Source organism: Macaca fascicularis, chromosome X (genome assembly GCF_037993035.2).
Source record: "Macaca fascicularis isolate 582-1 chromosome X, T2T-MFA8v1.1".
NCBI lineage: Eukaryota > Metazoa > Chordata > Mammalia > Primates > Cercopithecidae > Macaca > Macaca fascicularis.
This window is the reverse complement of record NC_088395.1, coordinates 15,735,126-15,754,304: the sequence shown is the minus strand read 5'-3', so window position 1 is coordinate 15,754,304 and position 19,179 is coordinate 15,735,126. Positions and strand designations below refer to the sequence as shown.

Here is a 19,179-nt window from a genome sequence, read left to right as displayed (position 1 = left end):
ATATCCTCCCAACTTCTTCCCCCACTTGGCTCTGAGAACATCAACAGCCACTCACTTACTGTCCAGATAAGAGAATGATCCCTGAGAAAACACCTAAGATACTCACATATGGGGATCCCCAATGAACATCCAGGTGCCCTATTAATCACCTTACAATGAGTTCCACCAATTGATAAGCCCCATTTACGTATGCATTGTTTCCACTAATCTGAGCTTATATTGAGTCCTTGCTAACAAATGTATTTATTGAGCCCTTGCTAAGTGTCAGGTGTTATATACATAATCCTCAAAATAAATTATATACATAATCCGCAAAATAAATCTATCAAATGTGTTTTATTATCTCCAGTTGCAGATAAAGAAACAAAGGCTCAAGTAAATTAAGTATTTTTCCAAGATCACCTAGCCTGTAAGTAACAGAGTGGGAATTTGAACTATTCTAACCACAACACCTCATGGCCTCGCTCTGGAGTACCAGCCAGCCTCCTTAAACTATATTCCTACTTACTTACAAAAAGAATGTGTAATGGGGGCTCAGTTTTATCTCTGAGTCAAGTAAGAGTTGAATAAAATGTAGTGCTTCTAAAAAAAAAAAAAAAGGCATTGCTATACATCTTCCATTTCCTTCTCAGATTCACTCTGCCCAGCTCCTCTCTGTTCAGTGTCCTGGGAAGTCGAATCCTATGGACCGCATTAACAGTCCTACTTGAATTTGCTAATAGGTGGGATTGGAGTGAGACAGAAGATTGATTTAGGTCAGGTCATTAATGTGCCAGCTTCCTCCATGCGTTGGCAGCACAGGCTATCTACAGTTCTCCAATGCAGATCACGACACCCATTGGGTGGTCCACAAAGCTCTCTCTCCTCTTGTTCTCCAGACTTAATGCTGGTAATGGCTCCACTGATCTATCCTCAGGTACTGCATTCTCCCTTACAGTTTCCCTACACTCTCCCTGCACCTTTGGAAACAGTCCTTTTATTAAATTCTCTTCAAACCACCTAATTTGAATGGGTTATGTACCTCCTCCCAGGACCCTGATTGATCCAGAGCTTTAGCTACATCTTAATCTGGGTTGACTAGGAAGTAGATGACAATAATATATTTTTAACTAATAACATGCAACATCTCTCTTCACTATAAATCTCTAGAATCATATGGTTTTGAAGAGTTTTTTTCTAGTTATGTACTCATTATAGAAAAATTGGAAAACAAAGAAATTTATCACTGTAATTCCACAAGCTTCAGTCAATTGATATTAATACTTTGGTGGAAAAAAAAAAAAAAGAAAAAACAAAAACACAGCAGCCAGCCATGGTGCACGCCTGTAATTCCAGCAGTTTGAGAGGCCGAGGCAGGTAGATCACTTGAGCCTAGGAGTTTGAGACCAGCCTGGGCAGCATGGCAAAACCCTGTCTCTACAAAAAAAGACAAAAATTAGTTGGGTGTGGTGGCATGTGCCTTTAGTCCCAGCTACTCAGGAGGCTGAGGTGGGGGAATCTATTGAGCCCGGGAGGTGGAAGCTGCAGTGAGCTATGATCATGCCACTGCACTCCAGCCTGGGTGACAGAAGAAACACACACACACACACACACACACACACACACAGAGCAGAGTAATAATTTGGAACTTCCTCAAACAGATATTCTTTAGATGATGCTCAGTGTTTCTAGAGAGAAGAGTAGGGGTACTGTAGGGGAACAACAGACCCTAAGGGTGCTTGGTACTCCCAGCCTCTCTTAACGTTCCCAGTAAAGCAACACCACCCTAAAACCCCACACTTCACTCAGCTGTACTTTGAGTTCACACCATCCTCACCTCCAACCAACTTTGCAAAGTATTCCTTCCAACCATGTGCAGTGCTGTGTGTGAAAAAAATTCTCAGTTTTCTCCATCTTGGCAACATTGCCAGTGATGTTTTAGTGCTCCAAAGGGCTTTTACCCACTCTGCTTTTTAGTCATTGGTGACCTGGACTGATGTCCATGCCTTTTTTCCACTGTGGCACCAAACTAAGCATGGTACCTGGAGATCATTTCAACATTGTCAGCAGCGGTGAAGCCAAACAAAAACACAGTATGCAACTTTCCAGTTATCCTATAAAAATTTCAGCTTATCTTGTTTTACAGTCACCTTCACCAAAGTCTCCGTGTGAAGTGTTCGCAAGGAGATGTTAATCTTGATCCATAGCTGGAATGAGGGGGGAAAATCAAATAAGTGTTTATGCAATAAATACTTTAACTTGAATGGATGGAATGGGCTACAGATTAATAAGCCTCTTTGACAGCGTTGTTCACTCTTCTCCCTGTGAGGTGGAAAAACAAACAGCTTGTATAACTGGGGAGTCAAACGCTTACAGCTGTTTGACTTCATACTGTTATTGCTAAAAGCACAGGAGCAATGGTGACATCTTGTGTCAGGTTAAAACGTAACAGGATCTTAATTCCTTCTGGTGTCTACTAGGAGCCCCTCGGATGTGCCCTGGCTAAAATTCATCTTCATCTGCTCCTGTTAGCTATTGATAAAATAATAACACAGAGGCTTTCTCAGATGTAGAGATTAATTGATGTGCAGGAATGACAGGGAAAACTCTACTTGACACCTGACTCATCAAACTGCCACCTCAAGTACAGGCCACCTGGGAGTCTCAATCTAGTTCTTCAGCTCAGCCTTTCCACTTTGCCAGAATATCCCTGGCAAAATACACAGGCTCCAGGTTCATCCACTTATCAACCTGAAGCAGCCGGAGGGTAGCTGTGGAGCTCTGTAGTAATTGTACTTATTTATCCTACTGTTTTGAGCATTTTCCTGATCTTATTTCTTTGGCAGCCCTTCGAACATCACATCACATGACTGGAACCTCTTGAGCCCAAAAGATGATGAATAACATTCACTACTCATAGTAGTTGGCTGGGAGGCCAAATCTGTTTCATGTGCCCTCCATGAGAGCAGTGGTTCTTAATGTTGGCCACACAAAACCACCTGGGGAGCAATACCTGCATCCATCCCAGACCAACGAAGTCAGAATTTTTGGGGTTTGAAGCCAGACATTTTTTAAAAGCCCCCAGATGGTCCTGGCGTGCAGCTTTCACCTGCTCTCTTGCCTTGGGAACCCAGCCACTGTGCTCTGAGGAAGCTCAAGCCACATGGAAAGGCATGAGTGGGAGATCCAGTCACTGTCCCAGCTCAGATCCCAGCCAACACCCAGAATCAACCACCAGATAACTGAGTGAGTGGGCCTTTGAATGATTCAAGCCCCAGCCTTCCAGCCACCCCAGCTGATGTGAAGCAGAGCAAAGACAAACTGTCCCCACTGATCCTGGTCCAAATGGCAGATTTATGAGCAAAATTAATGTTGTTTTAAGCCGCGAGGTGGTGGCCTATTGCACAGCAACAGAAAACTGGAACACTTTATTTCCATTTTTAGATGAGGAAATGAAGGCAGCAAGGATGGGGGAAGTAACTTGCCCAAGTCCAGGCAGACAGTAAGCGGCAGGGTCAGAATAGTCTTGTTCCAGGGCCCAGGCTCCACCACTCAGATTCCTCCCCTGGCTCAGTCCCCAACTGAGAGCAGGGGACTATAAAACCCGAAACTGTGTAGGACTCTGAAAATAAGGAGCTCTGCCCAGTACCCTCAAACTCAGAGCAAGGCAAGGGCAAAAGGAGACCAAAGACCTCCCTCCACCACAGACCACCCTGCTGCTCCAGGACCTTATGGGTCTAGTTGCTGAAAATGCACAGTGAATATGACAGCGCCCAGCAGGAATGACAGTTTCTGAGGAACTCCTGGAATCTCTCAAGAGGCCCTTTACAGTGACCTGACGTCCAAGACATAGGTGGGAAGAATAGCCAATGGTATTTGCATTGGTTTTTTTCTTCTAACTCTATTTGCATAAGCAGAGAGGAAAGGCCTGGAGAAACACAGCTGGCACATATGTTATTTCTTTGTCAACATCGTCCCTGTAATTAAGATAACCTCGCTACTTAGTTTTACAGTCTGTTTTATTTTTCACTCAAAATCCCTGGTAACCATTACCTACTTCACCAACAGTTTTTTTAAAAAAGTATTTTAATGGCTCATTTAATAAAGTGGAAGTACCATGATTAGTTTTAACGTCTTTCCTATTGGACATTCAGGTTGTCTCCAATTCTTTTATATCATAAATGATGCCATGATGTGCATCCTTGTGTCAAAAGATATAGAGTTTGATGCAAATCTCTGATTTTTTTTTTCTTAAAAAACAACAACAGGCTGGATGTGGGGTCTCACGTCTGTAATCCCAACACTTTGGGAGGCCAAGGCAGGAGGATCGCTTGAGCCCAGTAGGTCAAAGCCGCAGTGAGCCATGATGGCACCACTGCACCCCAGCCTGGATGAGAAAGTGAGAGCCTGTCTCAAAACAACAACAAAAACAACTTCTTAGAACTACTTGGTCAGGGAAAATCCTGTTTAAATAATATTGATTAAAAATTATAGTATTTAATTTGTTCATGTTAATTTGCATTTAATAAATAAAAATTATTTCTTTATTTATTTTAAATGTATTGCCAAATAACTTTCTAGGAAGGTAAGTCTTTCCTCAAAATAGTTCTCTATTCTTGCCATTTTCAATTCCTCTCCTCTCATTCTCCCTTACATCCACTTCAGTTATGCCCTTGACCCCCTCATTCCACTGACCCCCTCTCTACAGTGCACTAGTGATCTTTACATTGCTGAATATATGGCCAAGTCTCCTCTTCCTATGAGCTAGCAGCAGCATTTGGCACAACCCATAAACTCTTCTCCCTGATACGTGGTCTTCATTTGGTTTCCAGAACCCTACCCTCTTTTGGTTTTCCCATCTCACTGGTTGGATCTTCTCAGTGTCCTTTGGATGGTTCCTCTTCAATCCCTGGAATCAATGCTGGCTGTCTCTTCTTCTCTGTCACTCCCTGAATGATCTCATTCTGTCTCAAGGCTTTAAATTCTACCTACATGTTCTTAACTCCCTCCCAATTATATATCCAGCTCAGACTTCTCTCCAGACTCCAGGCTCTTACTTTCAATTGTATACTCAACAATTCCATGACATCTCAAATCAACATTCCCAAATCTTTTTCCCCCTAACCTTCTCTATCAGCAGTCTACCCCATCTCAGGGAATGATAACACCTGGCTTCCAATTGCTCAGGCAAAAAAATCTTGACACTTTCTCAAGTTCTCTCAACTTCTGTCACCCCATATCCAATTCATCAAGAAACTCTGATAGCTTTATCTTCAAAATATATCCAGAATCTGATCTCTCACCACTTCACTGGTACCGCCCTGGTGCAAGCACCATACCTCCTGCCTGAATAACTATAATAGCCTCCCAGCATGTCTTCCCGCCTACACCTGTCCCTTCCACACATACACACTAGCAGCAAGAGGGATAGACCCTTCTATGACCTAAGATTATGTTGCTTTATCTGCTCAAAATTCTCCAATGACTCCCCTTTTCCTCTCACATCCAGTGCCCCTTATCCTGTTGCTTGGTTTTGTTTTTCTACTGCTAGTATCACTTTTTTTTTTTTGAGACAAGAAGACAAGCTTTTGCTAGATTGCCCAGGCTGCTGGCCTTGAACTCCTGGGTTCAAGCGATCCTCCCGGCTCAGCCTCCTGAATAGCTGGGACTACAGACATGCACACTACCATGTCCCAGCCTAGTTTCACTTCTTAACATATTATATTGTGTCTTCTATTTATTGTCTGTCTTTCCCTACCAGAATATAACCTCCATGCAGGCAGGAATCTCTGTCTGCTTTCTTCCCTTCTGTATCTCAAGAACCTAGAAGAGTGCCTGACATAACAAAGGCAGTCACTGTATGTTTGCTGAATGAATGAATGAATGAATGAATGAATGAATGAATGCTATTACTCTTCACGTTGAAACCTCTGTGACCTTTCTGGAAGGATACCATAATTCTATTCATATACTCCCTACAGAAAGGGCATGTAGACAAGGTTTGTCTGCCAGGCCTTCCACTTCTTCATGTAGGGTGTACTATCTTCTAGTTTCCCTTCAGGTTGCTCAGATCCCCTTCACTCAAACTTCCCTTCTCTCACAGTGGTCTGGGCTTTAAGATTAAGCCTTCCTCCTCTTCTGCTCCCATTCAACCAGTCTCCTTCCTGTTTCCCATGAATATCAGCAAGATGTCAGCAGAAAAGCTTTAGGTTAACCTAATTCCATTTTAAAAAGGTCTTTGTGATGTCCTGTTCCCTTCCTCATGTCCCCTCCATGAGAATCCAGGTTGAGAGACAAGTCTTAGCATTAGCTACATTCACCTTGTCCATTAGCTCTTTAGCATCACAACTTTACTCCCAGGTGACTTCAGCACCACTCTCTGCATTGGATAGATCATCCAGACAGAAAATCAATAAAGAAACGGCAGACTTGAACAACACTATAGACCAAATGGACCTAACAGACATAGACAGAACATCCTATCCAACAGCAGCAGAATACACAATCTTCTCCAGTTTACATGGAATATTCTGCAGAATAGATTATATATTAGGCCATAAAAGAAGTCTCAATAAGTTTTAAAAGGTCAAAATCATGTCAAATATCTTTTAAACCACAATGGTATGAAACTAGAAATCAATGACTGGAAGAAAACTGAAAAATTTGTAAATAAGGAGAAATTAAACAACACATTCCTGAACAACCAATGGGTCAGAGAAGAAATCAGAAGGAAAATCAAAAAAAATCTTGACACAAACAAAAATGGAAATACAACATACAAACTTATGGGATGCAGCAAAAACAGTTCTAAGTTTATAGTGATCAACATCTACATAAGAAAAAAAGAAAGATATCCAAAATAAGAAGAAAAAGATCACCTCAAGGAATGTTTTTTTAAAAATAAATAAATAAATAAAAAAGAATAAGCTAAGCCCAAAGTCAGCAGAAGGAAAGAAATACAAGCATACCTCAGAGATGTTGATGATTTCAGACCACTGTAATAAAGCAAATATCACAATAAAGCAAGTCACGGGAATTTTTTGGTTTTCCAGTACATATATAAGTTACATTCATACCATACTATAGTATATTAAGTGTACGATAGCATTATGTCTAAAAATAAGTACATACCTTAATATAAAATACTTTATTGCTAAAAATGCAATCATCTGAGCCTTCAGCGAGTTATAATATTTTTGCTGGTGGAAGGTCTTGCCTCCACATTGATGGCTGCTGACTGATCAGGATGGTGGTTGCTGAAGGTAGAGATGGATGGCTGTGATAATTTCTTAAAATAAGACAACAATGAACTTTGCCATATTGATTGACTCTTCCTTTCACAAAATATTTCTCTGTAGCCTGTGATGCTGTTTGATAGCATTTTACCCACAGTAGAACTTCTTTCACAACTGGAGTCAATCCTCTCAAATCCTGCCACTGCCTTATCATTTAAGAATATGGAATAGTCTATATCTTTTGTTGTCATTTCAACAATGCTCACAGCGCCTTCACCAGGAGAGATTCTATCTCAAGAAACCACTTGCTTTGCTAATCCATAAGAAGCAACTCCTCATTCAAGTTTTGTCATGAGATTGTAGCAATTCAGTCATGTCTTCAGACTCCACTTCTAATTCCAGTTGTTGCTTTTGTTTTGTTTTGTTTCTGCTATTTTTACCACATCTGCAAATACTTCTTCCACTGAAGTCTTGAACACTCAAAGTCATCCATGAGGATTGGAATCAACTTCTTCCAATTCCTGTTAATGTTGATATTTTGACCTCCTCCCATGAATCACAAATGTTCTTAATGACATCTAGAATGATGAATCCCTTCCAGAATATTTTCAATTAACTTTGCCCAGATCCACTGGAAGACTCACTATCTATGGCAGCTATAGTTTTATGAAATGTATTTCTTAAATCTTAAGGCTTGAAAGTCAAAATGACTCCTTGATCCATGGTTGCAGAATGGATGTTGTATTAGCAGGCATGAAAACAGCATCTCTATCAGAGCTGTACATCTCTATCAGAACTCTTGGGTAATCAGATACATTGTAAATGGGAAATAATATTTTGAAAGGAATTGTTTTTCTGAGCAGTAAGTCTCAACAGTGGGTTTAACATATTCAGTAAATCATGCCAAAAACAGATTGTGAGTAAAGAGATTGAATCAGTAATCAAAAGCAAAGAAAAGCCCAGTGTGGTACAGGAATAAAAACAGACACATAGACCCATGGAAAAGAATAGAGAGCCCAGAAATAAACTCATGGATATATGGTCAACTAATCTTGGAAAAAAGTGCCAAGAATACACAACGGGGGAAAATAGTCTCTTCAATCAGTGGTGCTGGGAAAACTGGATATCCACATGCAAAAGAGTAAGATTGTATACCATACACAAAAATCAACTCAAAATAATTAAAGACTTAAATGTAAGACCTAAAACCATAAAACTTCTAAAAGAAAACATGGATAAAAAGCTGCTTGACACTGATCTTGGCAGCAATTTTTTGGATATGACACAGAAAGCACAGGAAACAAAAGCAAAAATAAACAAGTGGGACTATACCAAACTAAAAAAGTTCTTCACAGCAAAGAAATAATTATGCAACCTTTGGAATAAGAGAAAATATTAGCAAGCCACATATTTGATAAGGGGTTAATATCTAAAATATATAAGGAACTCTTAAAATTCAAATTCGATAGCAAAAAAAATAGAACCCAATTTAAAAATGGGCAGAGGATCTAAATAGATATTTTTCCAAAGAAGATGCGCAAATGGCCAACAGGTATATGAAAAAGTGCTCAACATCACTAATCCGGAAAATGCGTATCAAAACCACAATGAGATGTCACCCATACCTGTTAGGATGGTTTTTATTTTTTAAAAAATGGATAATGAATGCTGGTGAGAATGTGGAGAAAAGGATATGCTGGCACATTGTTGGTGGGAAGTTAAATTGGTACACCTATTATGGAAAATAGTATGAAGACAGAATCCTCAAAAAATTAAAAATAGAACTGCCATATGACCTAGCAATCCCACTTCTGGGTATTTATCCAAAAAAAATGAATGCAAGGTCTCAAAGAGATACCTGTACTGTGTTCCTTACAGCATTATTCATAAAAAGCCAAGATATGGAATCAACCTAACTGTCCATTAGTGGATGATTGGATAAAGAAAATGTGGCATACACATTCAATAGAACATTATTCAGCCTTTAAAAAGAAGAAAATCCTGCCATTTGCAACAAGATGGATGGACCTGGAGAGTATTATGCTAAGTGAAATAAGCCAGACACAGAAAGACAAATACTGTATGATCTTATTATATACGGAATCTAAAATAGTCAAACTCATAGAAGCAGAGAATGGTGGTTACCAGGGGCTGGGAGGACAGGGATATGTGGAGACGTTGGGCGAGGGGTACAAAGTTTCAGTTGTGCAAGATTAATAAGTTCTGGAGATCTAATGTATAGCACGGTGACTATAGGTAACAATACTGTATTATACACTTACAATTTGCTAGCAAGGTAGATTCAGAATGTTCTCACCACACACACACACACACAAGGAACTATGTGAGGTAGTATATATATATTAATTATCTTGATTGTGGTAATTATTTCACAATGTATACATATATCAAATTATCAAGTTGTATGCATTAAGTATATATAATTTTAAACTGTTATTCCTAGGAATATTTGCATTTCAAAAATAAATGCTCCAAAAGGGAAATGCTTACTTGTTAACAAACTCTCATGATATTCCAAGCCTTTATTCAAGATTTGGAACAGAACAAGAATATAATTTTAACAATAAGAAAATACAAAAAGAGGTAACCCTTTTACTTATTCATTCATTTATTAAATATTTATTGAACAAGTATTCTGTGCAGACACTGGGCTAGGCATTGGGGCTAGAATAGAGAACAAGACAGACAAGATCACAATTCTTATGAGCTCTGGTTCAATATCTGGGTTTAAATGCTTTATGTGATAGCCTTAACATGAAGTCACATGAATTAACTGAAATTTCTATCCAATAGAACCCAGCATGTTCTCCTTAATTTTTAGACACTGATCATTTCTTTTTCTTTCTTTCCAGTGTCAGGGAGGAAGTATAACTTCTCCTCAACCCTTATAAGTTCATAGTTAGGACTGACCCCTGTAACAAAAGACAGATGAACAGCAGAAAAACAAGCAGTTTTATCAACCATGCAGAGCACATCACGTAAAAGAAATCTCAGTGAAGGCCGGGCGCGGTGGCTCAAGCCTATAATCCCAGCACTTTGGGAGGCCGAGGCGGGCGGATCACGAGGTCAGGAGATCGAGACCATCCTGGCTGACACGGTGAAACCCCGTCTCTACTAAGAAATACAAAAAACTAGCCGGGCGAGGTGGCGGGCGCCTGTAGTCCCAGCTACTGGGGAGGCTGAGGCAGGAGAATGGCGTGAACCCGGGAGGCGGAGCTTGCAGTGAGCTGAGATCCAGCCACTGCACTCCAGCCTGGGCAGCAGAGCGAGACTCCGTCTCAAAAAAAAAAAAAAAAGAAATCTCAGTGACAGGTAACTCAAAGCAGTGGCTTAGAACTCTGGTTTATATAGCATCTTTAACAAAGAACCATAAATTTTAGAGAAGTAACACACAAAGAAAAGCAGTTTTAGGCTTCCAAAGGTGGGAAACCATGGGAAGGTCAATACATGGGAGTAATCTAATGGAGCAAGTTTTGTTTGTAGATTCCTCTGGTGCCATCTCTGAGCTGATAAGAGTTGTCTCTAGTAAGGGAGAATTTGTATCCTCTCTTTAGGCAAAAAGTGTAGAGATGGGGAATAGAAAGAGCTCTTCCTCTGATTGCTGATTCTCATTTGCCTTTGGCTCAAAAATATTTATGTCAAAGAGGCATATTTTGAGGTGACACATTCTGGTTTCCTTCATAGCCAAACAGAAAGTACAAAGAAATGTTATGCTATTATCCCAGCATGAAAGAACTGTCGGGGGTTGGGGGTGAGGAGGAGGGTCTGTTTGGTTGGTTGGTTGGTTTTTATTTTGAAACAGAGTCTCGCTCTGTTGCCCAGGCTGGAGTGCAGACAATCTTGGCTCACTGCAACATCCACCTCCCGGGTTCAAGAGATTCTTCTGCCTCAGCCTCCGGAGTAGCTGGGATTACAGGCGCCCACCACCACGCCCAGCTAACTTTTGTATTTTTAGTAGAGATAGGGTTTCACCATGTTGACCAGGCTGATCTGAAACTCTGACCTCTGGTAATCCACCAGCTTCCACCTCCCAAAGTGCTGGGATTACGGGCATGAGCCACGGTGCCCAGGCGAAAGAAGTGTTAAAAACAACCCACAAGATGAGAGTGAATCTTTGTAAAGAGTCTCTTCATTAAAACCCCTCCTCATAGCCAAAAATAAAAAATTTTAAAAAAACCCACAAGAGGCCGGGCATGGTGGCTCACGCCTGTAATCCCAGCAATTTGGGAGGCAGAGGCAGGCGGGCACGAAGTCAGGAGATCGAGACCATCCTGGCTAACAAGGTAAAACCCCGTCTCTACTAAAAATCCAAAAAATTAGCCGGGCATGGTGGTGTGCACCTGTAGTCTCAGCTAATTGGGAGGCTGAGGCAGGAGAATTGCTTGAACCCGGGAGGCAGAGGTTGCAGTGAGCCGAGATCGCGCCACTGCACCGCAGCCTGGGCGACAGAGCCAGACTCTGTCTAAAAAAAACAAAACAAAACAAAAACAAACAAACAAAAAAACCCATAAGATAGGTTTGGGAAGAAAAATCTGATATCCTAAAGAAAGTCAAGACATTATATTACCATCCAGTCAACAAAAGACCTCACTAATCTGTGTTCTGGGCCAGACCCATCCATGGAAAGGTCAGAAATTGAACAAGCCAGAACTGATCTCTTTCTATTCCACCTGAGTCAGTTTTAGGGTAGGATCATGAGTTCCATTGGTCAGGCTGTGAGCCTCCTCTGTTCCTTATTTTATAATGTGATGATTGGACCTTTCACACATCTTCCCTGATATAATCAGTGTGCCATCCTTAGAGGAAGGCATTGCTATCTCCATTTTGCAGATGAGAAAATGAGGTTTAGAATAAAGTAATTTGCACAACACTCCCCCTAGTACAAGTGCTGATGCCAGCATATTAAAACCCAAATCTTCCTGCTTCCTGAGCTTACATTATTTTCTCTATAATACACTGCCTCTTGGGTCATAAATTTGTGAGATCATAATAAATATCTTTAAAATTCTAGTATCAGAATGGAAGGCACTCTTCTTTGTTTGGACAAGAAGAATCAAGAGAGGACTTAACTCATTCTTGGAGTTGACAGCAGTGAAAATAACAGCAGTGATAACAGAGCACGGGCAGATCATTTATTTCTTTCCTTCATCTAAGTTTCTTTAGGTGATAAATGGCAATGATGAAATGAAAAAAACAGCAAAGGGACACTAGAAAAATTAACCTAGTGTTTATGACAATTTGACAGAGGAATAATAAAAATTCTTATGTTTCTTTTTTGTTTTTAGAGATGGGGTCTTGCTATATTGCCCAGGCTGGAGTGCAATGGCTATTCACAGGAACAATCATAGTGCACTACAGCCTTGAACTCCTGGTCTCAAATGACCCTCCTGCCTCAGCCTCCTGGGTAGCTGAGACTACAGGCATGTGCCACCGTGCCCAGTTCTCTTATTAATATATGTCTCATCTACATTAGCAAGACTATTATGCAAACACCCAGAAACTATAAACAACCAAAATATTTATAGACAGTGGTATGGATAAATGAATTGTATACATTCAGCAAATGAAATGTAAGGGCACTAATTGTGTTGTTTTGTTTGTTTGTTTGTTTTTTGAGACAGAGTTTCACTCCTGTTGCCCAGGCTGGAGTGCAGTGGCGCGATCTCGGCTCACTGCAACCTCTGCCTCCCAGGTTCAAGCGATTCTCTTGCCTCAGCCTCCCAAGTAGCTGGGATTACAGGGGTCTGCCACCACGCCCAGCTAATTTTTTGTACTTTTAGTAGAGACGGAGTTTCACCATGTTGGCCAGGCTAGTCTCAAACTCCTGACCTCACCCATCTCGGCCTCCCAAATCGCTGGGATTACAGGCGTAAGCCACCATGCCTGGCCAAAGGCACTAGTAAAAAGAAATAAATACCAACTAAAAACAATGATACGGATGAACTGATGAATGTTAGAAACTTGAAGGAAAAAAACACTACATACATTATTATGACATTTGTATAAAGCTCAAAAACAAGCAAAACTAAACAAATTGTTTAGAAATGCATCTGGTAAGAGTAATTTTTTGTTTTTGTGTATACATTTAGTCTTTTATAACAAAGCCACTTGTAGAAGTTTAACATTTAAAACTGAGTATCATCTTTCCTTTCCAGTAAACCAAAATTTAAAAATAAACAAGGACAAAATTACAATAGAGCATGCCAATTCCAAATGAGATCCTACAGGTTCTGCTGATTCTCCTAGCAAGTGGCCGGGCTCAAGTCGTCAGTAGGAGAGAATTCATTTTTAGTGTCATCTTAAACTGCAAGGATGCCTGGTAAACATCACAATTATTTTTCACCAAACTGATGCTTTAAAAAAAAAAAAATCACAATTAAACATACCAAAGGAGAAGCCATGTTGTCAAAATGCCCACTTCACCCACCCAAACATCTCAAACCTAACCTTTACTGACTTTCTAGAACCCCATTTTTAAAAATTCTTTTTTGTTTTTTTAAACAAGAGAAAGTAGACAAATGCATGTTGGTAAATGCTAATTGTCCTTATTTACAAAGAGACACAGTGTTCTTTCTGAGAAGGAAAAAAGCTAGAAGTCTATGCTCTACCACACAGGGGCCTAACACCCTTCTGCTTCCAGCAGAGCAAAGGAAGCAGATTTTTCTTTTTTCCCGCAGAGCTCAGTGGTGTTGGTTCCATACAGTTTTGTTGAGATGGACATGGATAAAGATGAATTCAAACAGAAAGGGGTAGAGACTCTTTTCCCATTGTGTATTGCTCAAGGTGCCTCTTCTTCCTCTTCCCCAAGCAGTGCAGACACTTATGGATGTGACACTACTTCTGCAAAATTATGAGAGTAAGATAAATCTAACATAGTTGACTCTATCTTGCCTCTAACCTCCAAGTTGTCCTTTGTCATTCCTGGGTATAGGTTAAGCTAATTTGAGGAATAATTTAGTTTAGAGTTTAACCAAAGCAAGGATGATAATAGCCTTTCCCAAAACTAAACCACCTTTGTAAAACTAATCAAGAGAGGAGCCAAAATTCTGCTAAATTGTAAGCATAAACAACTGTTCCAGGGGTCACAAGATTTGTAACTTCCCGAGCTACTTCTGCAGGTAACATCCTTACTGCAGAACCTAAGGTTGCCCTTTTGAGATATTTTTTCAGACTTCTGCATTTCTGATGATGAGATGACTCTACCCAGATGACTCTACCTGGACTGTGACTGCAACTCATGACTCAACCTGTCCTACGGCCCCCACTCAGAGGCTGACTCAGTGCACAGAGACCATTTTCCACACAGCTATGATTTCATCCCCAACCAATCAACATTGCCCACTCCCTAGTCCCCTGCCCGCCAAACTATCCTTGAAAACCCCTAACCTCCAAGCCTTTAGGGAGACCGATTTGAGTAATAACTCCATCTCCTGCGTGGCCGGCCTCATGTCAATTAAACTCTTCCGCTACTACAGTACCACGGTCTCAGTGAATTGATTTTATCTGTGCAGCAGGCAGGAAGAATCCGTTGGGTGATTACAGATGGCTGACAAATGCTGCTACCCCAAAATTTGGGATTTGGGGGATCAATTCTGACCTCTTCTGAAGAAATGGTTGGCAGAGTTTGTTATATCTCTGTTCTACTGTCAAAATCTTCTCACTGGCTAGTTCATTAAATCTATCTATTTCATTTTTTATTTCATCAGTATGTTCAATAGCTTCTTGCAGTTTTTTTCTCCCTTCTTCAGCAAGCCCAGAGAGGCTGATGTCTCTGCCTGTCTCAGAGCAGAAGGCAGTCTTGGTTTCTCCTTTTGAGGCATGAGTGGAGATAGGCATATGGGAGCCGTACTGTGAGGAAAGTCCAGGAACCAGACCATGAGTCTCCTGACTCCTTAGGAGGAAGCTCAGAAAACTCAGTAATTTGTTTTTAAAGAAGGGGAATGCAAAATTCAGGAGAGCAGGTATTTTGGTGGGAGAGGCAGACATCATGGAGGACAACCCAGATATTAATGTTCCAGCCCCTGTGTGTTTATATATCAATAGTCTTCACAACTTACACATATATTACACATTATATTTATTATTTATTTTATATATATATATTACAGTGTAATAAAATTTTAAGATAAAATATATTTTCTGTCATCATATTGTGGGGCAGTCTTAAAAGATCTTAAGATCATTGATCTTCCTTGATAAGCTAAGGATTTGTAAGAATTGAGAAGAGAAACCAAGTAAATCTAAATTTTGGTGCAAAGGGCCCAAAGTGCATTTCTCCAGCCAACATTTAGAGCAGCCCCATCAGCTGCTGCAGCAGTTTCCTGAAACCCAGGATCCCTTTCCCAACTTGACTCCAAACACCTCAGAATTACTGAACTGGCTCATGTTAGCTAGCCGGCTGGCTTCCACCAGATAAGACCATTTGATATATTATGTAACCATTTTAAGAGTTTATCTTTTGATTCACCAGGAAAAATCTTCAGTCCAAAACATTAAATAGGCATTTTTCAAAGACTGGGAAAATAATGAACATTATCAGCAATTTCCTGCCATTTTTTGTGTTCTCAATGCTCCACGGTGAGAGTTCATGAACTAAATAGGGAGTATTGGAAAAGCCTTTTGGAGCCTGGATTTATGATTGGGAGTTTCCCTTCTGAGTGCAATGCCCTGCACATCTATGATTTGTTTCAAAGAGAAATGGAACTATCTGACATATTTCTGACTTGGCTTTTAATTCCTCTTGTCCTCGTGTTAGTCTCACATAGAAAGTGTAGAGGAGAGATGAGGAGTAGGGAGGAGAAGAGGTGGGGACAGGAAATGGGAAGTAGGAAGAAAAGGGGAACTGTAGAAGACAGGGAAGGGGGAGGGAGATGGCGAGAGGGAGGAGGAAAAGGCGTGGCGAGAGGAAGTGGGAAAGGGAGTTGGGGAGAATAAGTCACAGACTGAGCAACCACAGTTCCACACACTGTGCTTGATTATTTCCACAGAGGTCATCCCATTTACTTCTCATATCTGTGAGCTGGATCGGGAAGCTTGCAACTCAGTAAGGCAGAAGCCTTAGATTCACACAGTCAATAATATTGGATGCTCTGGTTTCTCTTCAGAACAAATAAATCTTTGGCCTTTTACTAAAGATTTCCATGGAGAGGAACAATTATTAATTAATAACCAAATTTTTGAGGTCCTGCTTAGGCAAGGCCAAGTAAATAATAATAAATAAATAAATAAATAATGATTGGATTAAACTCTAGATCTTTCTGCCTCTGAAACCAACTTTCTCCTAGTGCCCACCTCTGGGAACTGGAATTCCCAAAGGCAGTAATGCATTAAGGAGCAGGGGTCTGGAGCAATAAGATGGGGACCCCAAATATGCGGGGCATGCAAGGGCAAGATTAAAGGAAACTAACAAGGAATGGTGAATTACCTTGGCGTTAGCAACTTCCTGAGAACTAAGCTCTGGGAGAGGGCTACCCAGGCACCACAACCATTAATACAAGAATGCAGCTAATGACAGCCTACAAGGAGGCAGGGTAGGAGTCACAATATATCACCCACCCTTCTCTACCGCCCTCCTCCAAAGTTCCTCCATGGAAAACTCTCATTTCCCACCAAAAAGAAGAGTATTTGATCATTTTTGACTAGTCTTGCTAACAATTTCATTGAAGAGAAGGTAACAAAAGAAATGCGACAGACACTTCATTCTGAACAGTCAAGAACAATTGATTAAACAGAAGTGTGAAGAACCTTTGAATAAAGGGATTGATTGTGTTATCTGAAAATCCAAAGGCAAGGAAGGTAAAACTGGATGTAGACTTTAGGAAAACACATTTCTACTGATGCACAGAAAAGATAGAATCACAGAAGAAATAGTATCAGGGGACTCTAATCCAAGCTAGAAGCTCTGAAAATATACTTCTGGCTATTTAATAAGAATACCGTAGGTCAGGCAAGGTGGCTCATGCCTGTAATTCCAGTACTTTGGGAGGCCGAGGTGGGCAGATGGCTTGAGCGCAGGTGTTCAAGACCAGCCTGGACAACATAGGGAGACCCTGCTTCTACGAAAAATACAAAAGTTAGCTGGGTGCAGTGGTGCATACCTGTGGTCCCAGCCACTTGGGAGGCTGAGGTGGAAGGATCGCTTGAGCCCAGGAGGTTGAGGCTGCATTGAGCCGTGATCATGCCACTGCACTCCAGCCTGGGCCACAGAGCGAACCCCTGTCTCAAAAACAAAACAAAAACAAATAAACAAACAAAAAATTGTAATACCATTTAAAACTAAAGTAGAGAAATAATTTAATAAACAAATTGTGCTGTGAGTTCAGGTGTTTAAAAGGATAAGAAATGACCACGGCAACCTTTCCCACCTCACTTGGACTACAGAGAAGGTTTTGAGCATCCTGAACAAGGTGAAATTTTCACATACTTGAGGTCAAAGCTTGGGCAGGAGGGCTAAGGGCTCTCTTGATTATTTCCTCCGGGCCCCAGCAGAGTGCCACAGGCATAGGTTGAGAAATCCCCATGAGAGCCTGGAGGTGTCCAGGAGAAAGAAATAGAAGATGGCTGCTCAATGATCACAGATATCCAGTCCTTCAGTCAGCAAAAAGGGAGCTCTCGACCTTTCTACACAATCCTTCCCAAGTTCCCAATGCAGGTGAGCAATTAGGGATGCAGAATATGCTAGGAATAGGAGCACGCATTTATCATCCAGGGTCCTGCCAGGAAACAGATGGCAAACTCACATGGGGTAAGTGAGAAAGGTTTAATGAAGAACTCTCTATAAAGGCAAGGGCAAGGTTAAAGGAAACTAACAAGGAATGGTGCATTACCTTGGGGTTAGCAACTTCCTGAGAACTAAGCTCTGGGAGAGGGCTACCCAGGCACCACAACCATTAATACAAGAATGCAGCTAATGACAGCCTACAAGGAGGCAGGGTAGGAGTCACAATATATCACCCACTCTTCTCTACCGCCCTCCCTAAAGCCCTGCATGAGCTGCACATTGCCAGAGGGCAAATGAGCCCTTATGTGGTCCATGGAACAAGGCAGACAAGGATGGAGAGTAGACCGGAGGGGCAAACAGAGAGTAGCCAGCACAATCATTCTAAAATTATGAGCATATGCATGGACTTAGCTACAAGGATATTCATCACAGCATTATTTGTAAAAGCAAATATATGGAAATGACCTAAATGTTAGATAGGGAGAAAAAAATGATGCGATACCCACATGAGGGCAGAGACTATCCTACCTATTTTTGTATATAAACTGCAGCAATTGGAATAATGCTTTGCATAGAAAATATTCATTAAATATTAAAAATGCTAGTGTGGGCCGAGCGCGGTAGCTCACGCCTGTAATCCCAGAAGTTTGAGAGGCTGAGGTGGGTGGATTCCTTGAACCCAGGCATGGAGGCACATGCCTGTAGTCCCAGCTACTCAGCTATCCAGGAGGCTGAGGTGGGAGGATTCCTTAAGCCGGGGAGGTCAAAGCTGAAGTGAGCTGTGATTGCACCACTGCACTCCAGCCTGGATGACAGAATGAGACTCTGTCAAAAAAAAAAAAAAAAAAAAAAAGCTAGTTTAGGGGTACATTTACAGACATGAAAATATGTTCATGATTCAGTTAAACAAGAAACAGGTCACAAAAATATGTGGTAATGATCTTATTTTATTTGATAGCTAGCTACATAGATAGATACAGAATACAGATTTGGAGAAACATACATGGAGATGGTTAAAGTGATGAATGATGCTCAGAGGGAGACTGTTTTGTTTGGGTTGGGTTGGGTTTGGTTAGATTTGGTTTGGTTTGGTTTTGTGCTTCAGTTTCTTATTTCTCTGTATTGAATACAGGTTGTTTTTGTAGTAAGAAAAATACATCTTTTTTTTTCTATTTTACTTATAAAACAGTGTTGGTTTTCCTGGTGTTTTCCTTTCCCTTCCCT

The 19,179-nt window shown here is 40.9% G+C and overlaps 1 protein-coding gene and 1 non-coding gene across 7 annotated transcripts in view; one reads left to right on the top strand and one right to left on the bottom strand.

Annotated features, from left to right (window-relative positions):
• Positions 1-19,179, bottom strand: part of LOC123571157 (gastrin-releasing peptide receptor) — a 296,422-nt gene that overhangs the window by 218,340 nt on the left and 58,903 nt on the right. The window lies entirely within an intron of this gene.
• On the top strand, positions 16,320-16,434 carry LOC123571556 (U5 spliceosomal RNA). The gene has a single exon (XR_006695693.1). It is a non-coding gene; the product is annotated as a U5 spliceosomal RNA (small nuclear RNA).